At 42.1% G+C, this 16,855-nt stretch overlaps 2 long non-coding RNA genes across 2 annotated transcripts; one reads left to right on the top strand and one right to left on the bottom strand.

Annotated features, from left to right (window-relative positions):
* Positions 1–506: 506 nt before the first annotated feature.
* Positions 507–5,508, top strand: LOC140002127 (uncharacterized). Its single transcript, XR_011808148.1, has 3 exons — positions 507–893; positions 1,439–1,572; positions 5,372–5,508. It is a non-coding gene; the product is annotated as an uncharacterized lncRNA (long non-coding RNA).
* On the bottom strand, positions 2,248–16,564 carry LOC140002126 (uncharacterized). The gene is made up of 3 exons (XR_011808147.1): positions 9,087–16,564; positions 7,834–8,003; positions 2,248–4,415 (listed from the first exon to the last, which is right to left on the bottom strand). It is a non-coding gene; the product is annotated as an uncharacterized lncRNA (long non-coding RNA).
* Between the last annotated feature and the right edge of the window lie 291 nt (positions 16,565–16,855).

Below are 16,855 nucleotides of genomic sequence, written 5' to 3'. Positions count from 1 at the left end.
AACCAGTTCCTTGTGCTTGAGGTCACTGAACATCTCATTAGGCAAGCTGGTCTCTTACTACCATCTCATCCTTCCTACGCACCGGGATAGTTTCCAGCTGTGCTCATAATACTGTTGAGCTGTAAGGAGTGTGCACACTGCAGAGGGATTCTGACATAGTTTACAGGGCTGGCTGGGATCTTCCATGTGCTTTCTTCAGCCCTCTGCTCTGGAAGCTTGCCTTTACTGCTCTCTTGCCTTTTCTCCCTCATCCCTCTCCATCATCCCTTTTTTGATATCTCATCCCCTGTCACTTCCAGAAAGCAAAGCAATTTAAAAATTACTACTCGGACCAGACCACTTGTGAGGGATCAGGACAGCACAAGCTTTGTAGGCCGTACATATTTGATAAGGCCTGCATTGCATTGTTAGGCAATGGCTTGGCAAGCGCAGGCTTGTATGCAGTGCTGAGAATCCTCTCTCCTCCGAGGGACTGAAATTTTACACCAAATCAGGCAGACTTACCTTGTTTAGCAAGCTGCAACCCTCAAGATTTCATCTCTTATTTCAAGTCAGCTATATTTCTTTAAAACACGTCTACTGGAGCAAAATAATTCATGTAAATTGCAGCTTACACAAGCAAGAAATCAGACTTTTAGAGCTGTAGAGGGACACCTGAAAAACAACGAGAGAGACAACAAAACACAAGGCATTATTTTTTTTCTTACACAAAATATCATTATGACAGCTCAAACTCATTTTTTCTTGAGATGGATGTGCAGTTGGCAAGTGGAAGATTCCTCTGTTTGTAGTCATCTCCAGTTTCGCTCCAGCTCGCATGGGTAAAAAAAATAAAATACCCAAAGTCTCTAATCCAGTCTACAATCCTGCCCTTGGAACCGAAAAGTAGACAGGTAGGTTTCAAAACAGCAAACATCAAGGGAGGAATGTCAAGGTTCTGATTTTAGATGGAAGGCTTACAGCAGTCTTGACTAAAGGTAAAGGTTAACCTGTCTCCCTAGTTAGTGTCGCCAACGCAGGACTACAAAAATTATTCTGTGGGAAAGCCGTAGGATGATTTACAGTTTTCCCTTGTCCAATAAGATGACAAGAAATGCCAGATCTGCTGCCAGCTGCAGCTCTCCAAGGGAGGTTCCCACCTGGATCAGCTTCAGAAGCTCACGAAAGAGAGATTCTATTTCTCTTAAAATCTCGTGTTTTCAGATTTGAAGGTGCTTCTCTCTTTGATAGACGTCTGTACACAGATATTTAAAGATTTCAGTACTTTATTTAAAGCCTTTTTTAACCAGACTACCTCAGTCTAAAATAACTTTGATTGCTAAAGGGCCCTGCCAGTTTTTTTTAGGACCATGAAGCACACATGCACAATGCACACAAACCGTATCTTTTCAAATTCTTTAAGTAAAAAGGGGCTTGTCCCTTCTCTTTTTCCACCTAGAACCTCCAGCAGGATCTGATGAATCTGCATGGGCACTTATGACAGCACTTGTCTGTCCCTTCGTTTGGTACTGCTGGCATCCTGAGGAAGTCCCTCCTGTCAGTATTTATACTCCTTGGGCAACAATCTTTGAGGTAATTTTCTATTTTTAAATACTGTTATAACTTTAGGGTATTCTTTGTTTATTAGAGTGGAAAATGAAGATGTCGTTCCATGACTACTTTTTAATTAAAATAATAATAAGGTAGCAGAAAGAATGCAATATGCTATCTATTGCACAACACTGTATAAAGGTGATTTTGAAAAAAATACATCATGATAATTGTCTTGTACCCCAAAGAATAAACTAAGCTCTCTGAGTTGCGTCATTACAAGAGTTACTACAGGACACAAGAAAAATAGAGCGTAAGATTAGGCTGAGAAGTTGGGAAATAATGCTAGCTAATAAGGCAAGGAAAATTCACTGCAGAGTTTGAAAAATTCTGTGGGTGAGTATAAAAGGAATAAAAAAAGAAAGGCGGGCATCTAGGTACCAGCTACAGTTACTCAGCACTGTAAGACTGTGAGAACAAATGTTCCTGGAACAAAGCCTGCAGTTCTCAGTGCTGCAGTATATCTTACCCTTAATTTATGCAGAATATGACTTTATAATTAAGATGCAGTAGGCCCCCAAAAGCCACACCATACAGAACTTTAGAATTTGTAATAAACAAAACCATTCAGACTAGGACAATAATAAAAAAAAAAAGCTTAAAATTAAAATCTGCATTTCCTAAATTCAGTTCAACAAGGAGTTGCTTTCTACGTGCAACAGTTTGATAATGTTTTATTTACAGAAAAGCACATTTTATGGAATTAACGAAAAAACAAAATGAAGAGCACAAAGTAGAATGGATGCAAATACTGAAATTCAAAAATACGAAGGCAAGCCAAGTACTGTAAATTGTTTCACACTTTGTAAAATTAGTATATATAATATATATATTCAACCAAACATATATTCAGCCAAATAATAATAACTGAACAAAGTTATTTCTGCCTACTTTGCTTGTTTCTAAATCTAGAGACTAAAAAAGAGCAGATGGTAGCTTATGACATCTGCAAATCCCCTCTTTTTCTTGTTTGTAAGCTGTATATACATTCCCATTCAAACACAACTCTAAGCAATCTTTTAAAAGAAGCAATAAAGGCACCTCTTGACCTGCAGAGGTAGAGCAGAAGTCAAAGGTTTTGATTACCACTGGAGTTCAATACCTTCATTCAGTACATCCTGCAGATCTTAGTTCTCAGACTGAACTTGAAACATTTATGGGTGTGAAAAGATTGATAAACCTACAGTATTTCAGTAACACTCCAGCTTTCTTTGATGGAGACCAAACAAGAAAGTGTAGGAGAAGGACACTGTTTTCTCATGACGCTAAATAATAACCAATCTTGCACCAGAAAACTCCACAATAAAAATGGCCACACAGTAAATTGGAGATAAAGAGTTAAAAGACAGTGCTCTTGATGGGTCGTGCAGGGCTGTGCCCTATCTGACATCTCACCAGTCATTTTGATGACAACAATTGAACATTTGCAAAGTGGCCATAAGGTAAGCACTTAAAATTTCTCCCCCAGATGAACAGAAATAATTCACAGGCAGCTAAGAAATTAGAAAGTGACAAGATTCAGAAAATGCAAACTAATCTATAGTGGAGAATCAATCTACGTTTCAGACTTTCAGGGGAAGGTTAAAACCTGGAAGGCAGTTATGCTGAAAGAGACAGAGGGATGAAAGCTTTGCCTGATGAATAGCAAATGTGGAAGATATTAGCTATGTAGAAGCATGAGATTGCAGAGGAGGAAATAGAAAGCTGTCATCATTTGAAAGTCTCATTTAAAACACTGAATCCGGTTCAGCCACTTCACTACAATGAAAAGACCGACAAATAGCAGACAGCTCCAAGAAAATAATTCGGAAAATAATGAATTATCCAGGAGTAAGATGGAGACACCTACTAAGAAAAATCAAAAGCACCAAATGTATAGTATTAAACTAAAAATAGCTACAGAGGCAGGATAACACTTTGCAAATATCCGAGGATGTAAATTCTAGGGACGGTGTGAAGGACTTGGAGTACAAAAGAGCTGTGCACTCAAGTAGACATGGCTGACAGAGTGACCAGCACAACTCATTCCTCACAGCAAGATTCTCCAGTTTTACAGATCGGCAGAAACACAGCCCCTCATTTTTACCACACTTATAAATCACAGCTCAGCTAACCAGGTGTTACTGTTCTCAAGAGCCTTGTAGCTCTCCTTGAGTTTATATCATATTCCTCCAGCATTTGACCTCCACAGACCATGCTTTTTCCCAGTATTAGCTCGATCGGCTCCTGCATGAGGAGACCTGTCTTCTGCACCCATTCCTTTTACCTGAAGGGTTACAATAGTCAGTCCTCCACAAAACTCTCATCTTTGTCCCAGAAGCTACAGCTGCTCAGTACAACGCACACAGGCCCTCTCACATTTTTCAAGCAGAACACACAGTTATTCCTTCTAAGCCTACAGCAGCTTTTATGCCTGTGCCCTGTCATAACTTTCCTTGAAGCCAGCCCTGCTCACTAACGCTACTTCCTTATCAGCCGTTGGAGACTGAAGAGAAGGCAAGGGGAGAAGAAATGTTGCAGTGGTGGAAGTTTTCTCCCTCTTGCTCCCACAGAAGAGAGCACAGCATTTAGTTCCATGCAGCTACTCTCGCTCTGCTCTGATGTTCTGTGCAGGAGAATAGCTGCAGAGTTTTGGGGGTGAGAGCAGAATGCCAAATGCCCTGTGGTCTCAGCCACCATACCCTGCAGAGATATTTCTGTGCTGAAACAGGGGTGGGAATGAGCACTTCAAAGCTGAATACCTTCTTCTGTGTCTTCCATGAAGCTGCTGTTAAATAGCCCCTGGCCAAACTTCTCACAGGAGAGCTCCAATGTCCTTTAGATGCCTGTAACATGGACAAAGGCAGGATGTCTTTCATCTTCCTCATAGAAAAGATCCTAATGGGTTTCCAGTGCCTGTACTGTTAGAATGGAGCACAATTTCCAAAATCTGCAGCCCAGAAATACAAGGTTTTCTAAGAGTTGCCACAAGAATGATAAACTATATCCTTTTGTTCATTCGGTGGAAAGCAGGTTAGCTTTCAGACCAGTGTCTTGCCACAGGACTGAGTTCAGAGTTAGTAGTCATCACACGTAGCATTTACTGAGAGGACGAAAAGAACAACAACAGCATGTAATGCAGAGCCAGCAAATTCCCCTCATTTTATGGAGCTGGCCTGTGCAGCAGCGTGCAGGGCCAGCGACTGAACTTTGAGAAACAGTAAAGAACCAAGTGGGCCTACAGCGCAGGGAATATCTGCAGTGCAGCACGTTTTGCCATATTCCTGACGTACCTCCAGCACCCCCAGGTGACTGAATGCAAAGCCTGAGTAGAGCCCAGCACTGGTTTGTGTCACAGGGGAGCCTCACTTACCAACACAGCGACAATCCTCTCCCCCTCTTCTGAATTTCTGGGATAGCATCGAGATGTCATACCCAGACTGAGAATCAGTTTATTTAAGGCTTTACTTCAGTAGTACTATCTCACTTGTCACCTAACAAAGCTTGCTCGGCTCATGCAAAATAATGAGCTGACCATATTCATTTTCTCTATGCAGCTGAACATGTGCAGGGTGGGAAAAGGCAAGAGGCCCCAGTCTGATATTATGTGGCCTCCTTCTATAAATCACAGTGCCAAAGACCGCCCAAGGTGGTTTAAGATGATTTGCCTAACTCATACTAGTGTTTTAGTGCTCTCTGGCAAAGAGGCTTTCAAGGTGTGGCACACAAACCGTTTTTACAAGTGTTTTTTAAAGGAAAAAAAAAAAAAAAAAACCAACACACACATCTTTTGTGGCTCCAGCAGCAGATCGAAAGCCTGCAGTGTGCCAACTCTTATCTGAAGGAGAACAAATACTGCCACGTGAACAGCTACTGCGTGAGGGGAGGACAGTGACTGCCTGATGGCTGATAACTATCTGGCCACCAGAGAAGCATGTTTATAATGGTCTTTACTCATCAATTGCTTCCTGAACATTAGGTAAACACTTTCACAACAGCAATTACAGCCAGTCAGAGAACCGCACCACTACGACTGCTCCTCTCAGACTGCCTGCCCAGGTGGTGCCTGAACCTGCGCTTGCAGCTCAGGATGGTGGAGCAAGAAAAGATAAGGGGAGAGGTTAAAATAAAAGCAGAGGCAGAGGGCATTGGTGAAACCTGATGTGCTTTAGGTAGGCGAGTGGATGAGGCTGGAGGCAGGCGGTAGGTGGGCAGAGGCAAAAGGTTTAGATCTTGGTGAGGTGAATTGCACAGACAGGAAAGTAGCGGCTCTGAGGTGGATGCATGGGGTTTGTGGGAGTGGGACATGCAGCAGTATGCACATCTGAAGATGTAATGAAGGGGAAGGAACACACGAGGAGGTGGGGGGGAGGCAGGCAGGGATGGCAACTTCTGACCCACCTTTATGGGCTGGAAAAACATTTTCCAGTAGTATCTACTGATGCTGACACTCAAATTAAAGTTTGAGACCTCCGTGCCCCAGTTCAGTCCTAATTTACAAATCAGCTATGTCTTAAAGCTCAGTTTGCTTTTCATGATGCAGAGTCTGTAGTTGCCCACACAGAAACTATCTCAACAGGGAAGATCTACCGACAACACGCAAGTAACATACTGGGGTAGAGCAGCTCGTCCCTGGGCTCAGAAGCGATGTCTGAGCTCCCTCTAGCGACTTATGCTGGTTTTCCACACTCAAAGATCACTACCAGATTCTATACACCTTTGGAGCAAATAGCACAATTAAAACCCAAAGAGTTTTAAAACAAATAAACGGACAAAGGGTCTTTGTATCTGTCCGGTACAGTTCATATCAATTCCACCTCACAAAGATAAGTTTATCTTTTCAGAAGTTGCCAGAAAAGTAAAGCAGAACATAAACAGATTGCATGGCATTAGAGACAAGTTGAAACTGGACTGTTTCCAAAGCTCTTGCAAAACAAAAACAGCAAGCTTGTATAACTTTCTACTTTAGGTAACAGAAATATCTTCTGAAGTAGCATTTCTAGAAAGGGGAGTAGAAGAGGGCTTTTGCCGTCATGAATCTGAAAACAACCATCATAAACAAGGCTGGCATATAAATCGGTTCCCTTGCTATCTTACAGAATAAACATATGGGTGAATCACTAACTTAAAAAAAAAATCAGACTGCTCAATTTTCTACATGATGCATGGGCTCTGAGACATGGCCACTGCAAGCCTAAAAAGGAGAGAGTACAACTCATTTAAGTGTCAGGATCTGGGGTCCTTTCCCAGTCACATCCTCTTTGCAAACTTAAAAAAAAAAAGTTTAAATAATTCGATTTTTAAAACAAACAAAAAAGGCTTTAAAACTAAAACAAACATTTTACAAAAAAGTTTCTCTGTCTCATTGGAAATGTGTCTTGAGACACATATGTTAATCCTGATGGCATTTCTCTGCCTGTCAGTTTAATTATGGACTCCTGGGATGAGGGATGGAAAGGAACTTTTTGTATGCAACGAGTTTCAGCTACAGAGGTTGTGAACTGTTGCCTCAGCTCCTGCATAACCCTGCATCTACCTGTGCTTTTCCCCACAATGGGTGGAAAAAAGGAATATTTCAAACAAAATAAGACTGAACTATCTAGTGGTCAGTATAAGCATGTCCTCCAGCTCTCCTGCTGTTTTGCCATGGGGTTGTTCACTGTTTACTTCACCTGTCACTGACGTGGTGCAGAGTCTAGCATAGGGGAGCCCTCATCTCAGTTTAACCTGTCCCACAGGCACTACTGCTACAGCAAGCTGTGGGCATCAGCATTGTTGTTTCCTGATATTGCTGTTCTTTGGTTTGTTATCAGTTCTGCTACGCTTATGGGACCGTATTTTTGTGTACTGTTGAGCCACAACCACAAATTAACTTCTGTTCATATATTTGTCTTCTGTCTCTGCCACCAAATAATTCCCTACCTCCAAGATAAATGCCACTAACAACCTTCTACAGTCCTATCCCCTTCTGGCTACAGCAGAGCAGTAATTCCCTCACAGCGCCTGTCTTCACACTGCTCTATCTGCTCTCTTTCCTGACTTCTCAAATCCAGGTGCAAATTTAGGAGGGGGCATGACAGCAGCCACGAAGTTGTTCAGAGCAGAGTGAGAGGCTGTTAGCCCATCTGTCAGGGGAGAGTGCAAGCTGTAGGGGAATTTAACTTGCCCAAATGAGGAAGAGAATGAATAGCTGGAGCTTTGCATTTAATGTTACAGAGCAGCAATGTTTCCCTGCCCATTACATCATGCTCATCATAAACTCACCAGCAGGAGGATTGTTCCTTTGTTTTTACAAAAGATCTCAGATGGAGGGGAAGCACCCAACGGCTGGTACAGGGGAACAACCTCTTCACCTCCTCAGCCAGTAAATTGGAGCAAGATGCTCAGACTCTGTACTGGAGGAAGCACATAATGCTGAAAACTTCTGCATGGGGCTATGAAAACATAAAAGAGGCATAAAACCAAGTTAACAGCAGCATGTCAAGGCCTTGTTAAAGAGTGGAAACAAAGCAAGTGCTGACGTAGCACCACCAAAGGCTCTGTAACAGACCAGGAGACAGAGTGTTGTTGCATTTCATTATCTGCCTAACAGCAATACCTCCCAGCAGAAGAAAGATTATTTTTAATGATCACTCACTTATGTCCTATAACAGTTCCATGGCCTTGGCAAGCACAAAGAGCTCCAATTGTCCTTTTTTTGCCCAACCCTCTTTCCCCCCTCTCCCCTTTTTTGTTTAACATACAACGTGATGCTTTTTTTTTTTTTTTTTTTTTTTTTTTTTATGAAAAATGACTAATCTATATAGGAACAGATCCCATAGGTGAAGCTGAAACTAGGACATTTTAGCTTAAAAATAACTCATTAGGATTTAGGCACATGAGGTCACCTCTGAAAACAGGCCGTAGATACTCTCTGCACGTCACAATTACCAGTCAAAAACAGATGCTAAACTTGCATGTCTGGTTCAGAGTATTACAGATAACCTGAAATTTACTCTCAAGCATTAATGAGCTAAATTGGTGAGCATGTTGTTTTGCACTGAAAACCTGGAGCAGAGAAATCGCTCAGCATCACTTAGACCCGAGGGATGGACTTGCGCTGTTATCAGCTACTGCATCCGTGCGACGTGGGCTTGGGGTTATCATCAACACTTGTGTCCTTTCCCATATCTGTATGTGCCCCATCAGGACACGTGCAGAGGGAACCGTGGGCTGTGCCTGGGTGCAGCTGTGCTGCGGCAGCAGCCACCAGCCTGTGCTGCAGCCCCAGCAGTGCCCGAGCAGCCCACGGCACCGACAGGCAGCGCCACACAGCTGTGGGCCCCTGCTCAGCTGGGTGTGAGGAGGTGCTTGGTTAGCTTGGTAACCTTGGTTAGGGCTGGTGTCCAGCACTAGGGTCAGGACCATGGAGCTGTTGTCACCTCTTTTGGTGTAAGCAGGGAGGGAATAGGAAAAATCCAAAGGGCAAAGTGAGCAAGAGGTTCTATTTTTGAAGCAGCAGTCTGGGAAAAACGTACCGGACAGAGGTCATCGTCTGCTTCTAAATAAATGATCCGGGTGCCATCTCTGAGATGACAGTTGGCTTCTTTTTGTAGGAGTTCTCAGTACTCATCCCTCTCAAAGCAGCAGCCCACACTTGTGCCCTGTTTTTTCTCTCTTGGAAGTACAGTAGAGAAGAGAAAATGCAAAAATAATAATTTCTGCCAAAAATAGGACTGAAGAAGAATGTACATGCAACAAGACCAAACAAAATGAGAAGGCACTGCTATTGTATCTGGACTCTTGCTTACACAAGATTGTCCCTAGCTCTTCACTCTGCCTCCCGCCAGTTCCTAGGTGCCATCAGACATCAAAAATACTGTTGGACCTGGGATAAAACAAGAAGGATTGCAAAAACAATGCTCTCAGGAGGCTTTCAGCTCCGATCACTTTTCCAAGAAGCACCTGATTGCTTCAGCACCTGAAATCTCAGCTAACATTGTGTAATTGCTTAGCAGCAGATAAGGATTCTGGATGGCAAAAGGATATCCCTCAACAGCCCCTCCCAATAAAGCCCACAAAGAGCTGCTCTCTCATTCCAACCCAAAAGTGGTAGCTGCAGTTTTCCGTTCTATTCCCTCCCGCTCCCCTGGGCCCTTTTGCTTTCTCCCAGGCCGAGCTGGCTTCCCCGGTAAGCTCAGCTGCCTCTCCCCACGTCCCCACAGCTCCCGAGGACAGCCAGGCAGGACAGCCCAGGGCCCCGCTGGCTGGGGATGGCACAAAGGTCTCCACGGCTTCTTTCGCAACACATGCTCTAAAGGGAAAACATCAGAAATGTTTATAGTGAACATGTTATTACAGACCTCATCCTTAATCACCGAGCAGCTCCCGGAATGCTGCTCTGCTGATTTTGCCACCCCAGAAACCTACCGGAGGCACTTTGGGAATTTGTCCAAGCCTCCTCCAAACTTCTGGCCAAGCAGCAGCACCTTGAACCTGCATCCAAATCACAAGTGTAGTCAAGGACAGCTGAAGTTACCTTAAGTCCACTGGAATCTGTAACTAGTAACAATTTGGTTTTCCTTACCTACAGCAGAGGTTTATGCTGCCCCACCTGCCCAGGAAATTAGTCACTCATTGATGGAGCCAGGGCAAATTCCCATTATAGGTGGAACCAAAAAAAGTCATAGCCATCTCACTCACAGCTGCAACCTCTTATTCAAGGTAGGCTGGATCCAGGTCCTCCCCAGAAACCTGCTAGAAGTCAGACAAATTGCTTTGGGAGAAGCTTTGAGAAAAGTGATTGCACCTTCCAGGACTGCCAAAGTGAGAGCAAGCAAACACCAGTCACTGGCAGGGTGAGCAGGGAAGGATCACTCAGATAACTCAGATAACCTGTTTTTCTGTCTTCCACTTTTTAAGAGGGACATTCATTCTGCTCGGTGTAGCAGAACCAATTACACAACATAGGTTTCAAATCCCTAATTACAGTGGATGCTTTTGCCTCAATATTGCTGGAGGGAAAGATTCATGCAATGAAGCCGCAGTATCTGTGACAACAACATCATGTGCCATGCTGATCAAAAACTGGTTCACTGCTGAATTTCAGTGTCACCCTTCCTAGCGGTAATTATGCCTCACAATTAAAAAGGAATCATCAAGACTGTGTACTGACAAAATATTTTCATATGAAACAAGGAACTCACTAAGTAAAATACAACATTTATTAATAATCTGTAACACGTTTTCAAAAAGTTTAATTATTTTAAGGGCCAAAGGATAAAACTTCTGTGATAATGAATAGTCTAATCTTTTACAACTGGAACTAGGTCAACAACAAATTAAATTACCCAGCCAGCATGAAAAAGATGAATTGCACCAAAATTAAAAGATGCTATTAAAATAGATTTCCAGCCTCTCTTGCTAACCCACCTCAAAGCAAAAAAAAAAAAAAAAAAAAAAAAAAAAAAAAAAAGAGAGAGAGAAAACAAAACAAAACAAAAAAACAACCAACCAATCAAAACAAAAACAAAAACAAACCACGAAAAAAACAGTAATATCAGGATGTCAGTATCATGAAATGGAATTAGGAAATATCATGCTGCTTTCTAGTTTCTGAACTACAGTGTTATAATAATCAAAGGGAGAAAATTTACTCCAGGATAGCAAGATGGAGAAAAAAAAGGAAAGTTAAAGCAGCAGGGTATGGAATTCTTTCAGTACGTCTTTTACTGAAAACGTGAGATTGCTTGAAATTAATTCACATTGGTATCAAATCATAGCAATAAGATCTTTTTCTCTAAGCCTCTAAGCACTTTTTTTTTTTTTTTATGAGTGTGTCAAAGCATTTTTCTGGTCATAGGTAGGTGTCAAATCTATTGGAAAATAAATTCCTCTGTAGGAGTGCACTGCAGTGGTGGTAGTGAAATGAAACCCTTGTGCCCCAGCATGTCTCATTCAAGTATGGGTCAGAAATGCAGAGGTCGAGGAGCACGGCTGCTCTTGCACTGTTATTCACTGTAGGTAAGTGCAATGTACCTGAGAGGTGGGATAAGGGCGAGCAGAGTCTCTGTGTACTCTGCTTTACAGAGATGTAGACATATACAAGGACTGAAACACATACAGAAGCCCCATGGTATCATGTACAGAAGCCTCTTTATCTGCCAAGCTGTATGTCAGACACCTCATGTACTTTAAGCACTAATTATAATAGTAATAAAATTCATACTTCCAAGATTAGAAGATCATCAATAACAAATCCACATGAGACTTCCTGTATGAGAACAGTTGCGAGAACAGCAAAATCTGGCTCTGCTCTAGCTAGAAATGATGTTGCGACAGTGTCAAAAGTCTTTTTTTCCTTCTTTTCTATGATTTTATTTTGGGATAAAATAGCTTAGTGTTCCAAGTGTTATGTTTTGGCTTGAACTGCATATTTTAAAGCAATGCAGCTCTGCTGCAGCTTCTCTGAAAAGCACTATTTAATAACATTGTAAAGTCAATGACTCAAATCCCAGAAATATCCCTGCTTGTACTTTGTGATTTGGGCTTTTGGTTCCTAAGTATTATATTATCTTTAATCACATTAGCATATCCTGTTGTCTCTAAGGATTCCTGTTCACGCAGTCACTGGGAAGCTATTCAGTGTTCTTTTCACCTTCCCTACTCAATGCCTGGCTTCAGGTCTCAGAGTGCCTCCTCCCCACCAGGGTCTGCTTATGAAACTGTTCACTCAAAGTGATTCATTAGCACTCGTCTTACTGCAGTGCTTGAAGCCCTTCTTTTAACTAACTGAGATATTACCTTAAAAAGGATGCAAAGAATAGAAGTCTTGATCTCCGCCAATGAGTTTGCATAATATTTTGAGAGAAGGCTGCTCTACAATGCACATTAAACTAGTGCAAGTTTGGACAAATACAGGTATCATGTATAGACCATTAATTTCTTGTTTTGGAGATGACTCTAAACTTCCAATTCTCAAACAATGGAAATTTGCAGTATACCTAAATCAAACTCTTACTGAAGAGGAAAACTCAAAAGGAAGCAAATAACCTCCTTAACGATAATATCCTGGTGACATTAAAAAGCAAGGCTAGGCTATCAGTAATTTTCTTTAAAACAAAACAAAACAAAGCAAAACAAACAAACAAAAAAACGCTTCTCACAGTAACAGAAGCATCAGGAGTCTGTGATTTTTCTTTTTCTTTTTAAACCAATGAGATAGTTGAGATAAAGAGGCAATGAGAAACAAGAAATAGCCTGAAGAAAGGACAATAGCTACATGCCTGCCTCCTCCCCCTCTCCCCTCATCACATTTTGAATAAATTGGCAGCAATTGTGAGTATTTCCTCACAAGGAAAATCCCAGTCATACGACCTAGTTTCGTCTAATTACATGACCTACTCATCCTCGCCTCTTCCTCTAATGAAGGTGGTTGTTTTTTTTTTTAAACCATTTTCTTACCCAGGTCTTGGAAATCATAGCAAGTGCTGAAAAGCAGCACCTCGGTGGGGTATGCGCAGATAAGTACCTCAGCTCATGAAGATGACAGTGAATTTTAATATGCAACTGGGACTGATAGGATTATTCACCTGCCATGATCATTTCTGGCTTGTCAAGGTGCCATATGAATGGGCAAGATTAAATGCTGGCTTCTCTCATCAACCAAAGAGTAGGACATGCATGGGTCCGAAACATGAGCACACAGAAGTGCCTTATCTACATCCTGTGACTATATTCTTTCTCTGTTTTGGTAAAACACTGTGATGGCATTGCTCTTCTCTGCCACCACCTAGATTCATATGTAGAAGGAAATGGACAAAAGCTATAACCTCAGCCTCCTGCAAAAATAAAACACAAGGAGGTCACTTATAAATGGGGTAATACACAGAAACAGCAGGCAAGATGCCTGTATCTTTCTGCAGCTAAGGGCAGTTTCACATCTATGACAGAGGGGTGCTGATGGAGGTGGCTGTGCTGGGGAAGAGAAACTCACTGCTTGCTCTCTGAAGAAAGACCCAGCTGACATTAGTGCACATGGGGCACTACATACAGCAAAGCTGCAACTTTCAAATGATACCATAATAAGCGACACTAAAACAAGAAATAATAATAAAAAACCTCCAACACTTCTGGAGATATATTCAACCAATTATAAAAATTATGCCATGATGTTTTGCAGAACAGTTTGCATAATAGATGAGACTTTAATAAAACAAGTTGTTTCAGTAACTGATTTCTTACCTGTTCCAATTTGAAAATATGCTGACTGAAATAATACTGAAGCTGCTTATTTGCATAATTTATGCCTAACTGCTCAAAACTGTTGGTTTCAAAGTCTTCAAACCCCAAAACATTGGCTACACCAATGGGCAAACACTAAAGGACGAAGATGTAGAAATCTAGTTAAGCAATCTGGCATACAGTGACTTAACCCTCAACAGCTAACTATTACCAAAGGTGCTGTAGTGTATGCTAAAAGATTTTGAATACCTGTAGCATATACTAATAGATTTTGAATATTTAGCAGATATGTTTATTATGAAAACAGGGATAGGTAAATATTGCAATGAAATTTGCCACTGACTTCAGAGGAATAGTAAGTTTTCCTGTGTTTGGGCCAGAAGCCATACCTTAGCTTGTCTTGCCTTTTCCTTTATGTTAGCTGCTCTATGTCACCTTCAGTGTTTCCAGCAAATAGCTTATGATGACCCAGAGAATTTAAATCACTAAATATACCTAAATGACTAAATCCCCGCTAATACTGTTACTAACAGTAACACAGCAGCGAAAAGCCTAACCCATATAAGTGCTAATAGCATTGGGAACAGACTTTTTCAGATTCTCTCTCAAAGGCTCTAGTATGAACACTTTCAAAAATGACCTGGTCACATTGTCCACAGGCTGCTTATTTTTCAGATAACCACTGGTAATATTGAGACTGTTAAAAGCTTTGCCCCATGGCAAGTGTGAAGGACTGACAGGTCTGGGTACTGCCGATACCAGCTATTGAAATCCATCAAGCAAATGCTTTTACCCCTCACTCCCATAGGAAAATGCTAATTTGCAAAAGCATTTTATGGTTCTACACTCTTCCTCTCAGGTAGCTTAAAATAGCGGCAAAATCTCACATTATAGTCATTACAATGCTAACAAAAAAAATCACAAAAAATAAAAACAGATACAATTTCTACATCTGGCAGCACAGGACAAAAAAATGGCAGGGATACTAAAGTGTATCTTTGCATTTTTTAATACTTTTTTTATTTTTTTTCCTGAAGCAGCTATTGTATTCATAGAAAACCTGAAAAAGAAAGAGAGAAACAAGAATGGGTTTCTTTCTTTGTTTCTTCTCTCTTCCCTGCCTTTTTTTACCCTCTCAGATGCGGGGTTCTTTGCAAATTTACCTTGCATTGTCACAAGTAACACTTCAGACAGAGGTGTGACAAGCAAGTTGCTGATATTGCTCAAAACATTTTACTTACAAGCTTACCATGATTCTGCTCACTGCTGTATTTCCACAGAGAGCATCAAACAGTATTTCTCCCCATTACTTCGGGGAGTACTGAAACACAGGAGGATTAACTGATGTGCTTAAAACCGTGTAAGAAATCTGTGCGATAGCAGGCAATTCCCAAGTTCCAGCTTTGGTTTTATCACTTAATCATCTCTTTCTCTGAGCTACAGGAAACTGTGTCACAGCACATCAGAAAGTACATTTTTCTGATGTGTTTATATATATATATACATACACATATATACATTATACATATGCATATACATTATATATATATGCTGTAAAATTGTTTCTTTAAATCTCCTAAAATTCTTTGTTGTATTCCAGCTCACAAATTGATCACTTGAACCACTTCCATCTCAGTTGTGCTCCAATTGTTCATTTATAGTATTCTCCCTAATTTTGCAGGTTAGATAACTTAAATAGGACACTGTGGGTAAGTCGTAAATGTGCTTTATAAATAGCGCAGCACTCACACAGAATCACACAGAATCTCTAGGTTGGAAGAGACCTCAAGATCATCGAGTCCAACCTCTGACCTAACACTAACAGTCCCCACTAAACCATATCCCTAAGTTCTACATCTAAACGTCTTTTGAAGACTTCCAGGGATGGTGACTCAACCACCTCCCTGGGCAGCCTGTTCCAATGTCTAACAACCCTTTCAGTAAAGAAATTCTTCCTAACATCTAACCTAAAACTCCCCTGGCGCAACTTTAGCCCATTCCCCCTCGTCCTGTCACCAGGCACATGGGAGAACAGGCCAACCCCCATCTCGCTAGAGCCTCCTTTAATATACTTATACAGAGTGATAAGGTCACCCCTGAGCCTCCTTTTCTCTAGGCTGAACAAGCCCAGCTCCTTCAGCCGCTCCTCATAGGACTTGCTCTCCAGGCCCCTCACCAGCTTCGTCGCCCTTCTCTGGACCCGCTCAAGCACCTCGATGTCCTTCTTGTAGCGAGGGGCCCAGAACTGAACACAGTACTCGAGGTGCGGCCTCACCAGAGCCGAGTACAGGGGGACGATCACCTCCCTAGCCCTGCTGGTCACGCTGTTTCTGATACAAGCCAGGATGCCGTTGGCCTTCTTGGCCACCTGAGCACACTGCTGGCTCATATTCATCCGACTGTCCACCATCACTCCCAGGTCCTTCTCTGCCTGGCAGCTCTCCAGCCATTCCTCTCCCAGCCTGTAGCTCTTCTTGGGGTTATTGCGCCCCAGGTGCAGGACCCGGCACTTGGCCTTGTTAAACTTCATACAGTTGACCTCAGCCCATCGGTGCAGCCTATCCAGATCCTCCTGCAGAGCCTTCCTACCCTCAAGCAGATCGACACACGCACCTAGCTTGGTGTCATCTGCAAACTTACTGAGGGTGCACTCAATGCCCTCATCCAGATCATTGATGAAGATGTTAAAGAGGACCGGCCCCAGCACCGAGCCCTGGGGGACGCCACTAGTGACTGGCCTCCAACTGGACTTGGCTCCATTTACCACAACTCTCTGGGCCTGGCTATCCAGCCAGTTTCTAACCCAACGAAGCGTGCACCAGTCCAAGCCAAGAGCAGCCAGTTTCTTGAGGAGAATGCTGTATATATCACTCACAGATATATACAATATATCCTCCTTATAATGTAGTCAGCATCTCATCAGATATCTTCACTGACACTGAAAGAAAGAGTGGCAACTCAGTTGCTGGAGTTAGTGATGTCCACTTGTGTCAAGATGGTCGAGATGTTCAGATGGGTCTCACAGCTCACCACTGATACCTGGAAGGAGCCTAAAGGAAAATAC

The sequence above is a fragment of the Anas platyrhynchos genome, chromosome 3 (assembly GCF_047663525.1).
Source record: "Anas platyrhynchos isolate ZD024472 breed Pekin duck chromosome 3, IASCAAS_PekinDuck_T2T, whole genome shotgun sequence".
In the NCBI taxonomy this organism is placed as follows: Eukaryota; Metazoa; Chordata; class Aves; order Anseriformes; family Anatidae; genus Anas; species Anas platyrhynchos.
Note: the sequence above shows the minus strand (reverse complement) of the source record. Positions and strands in the feature narration are given on the sequence as shown.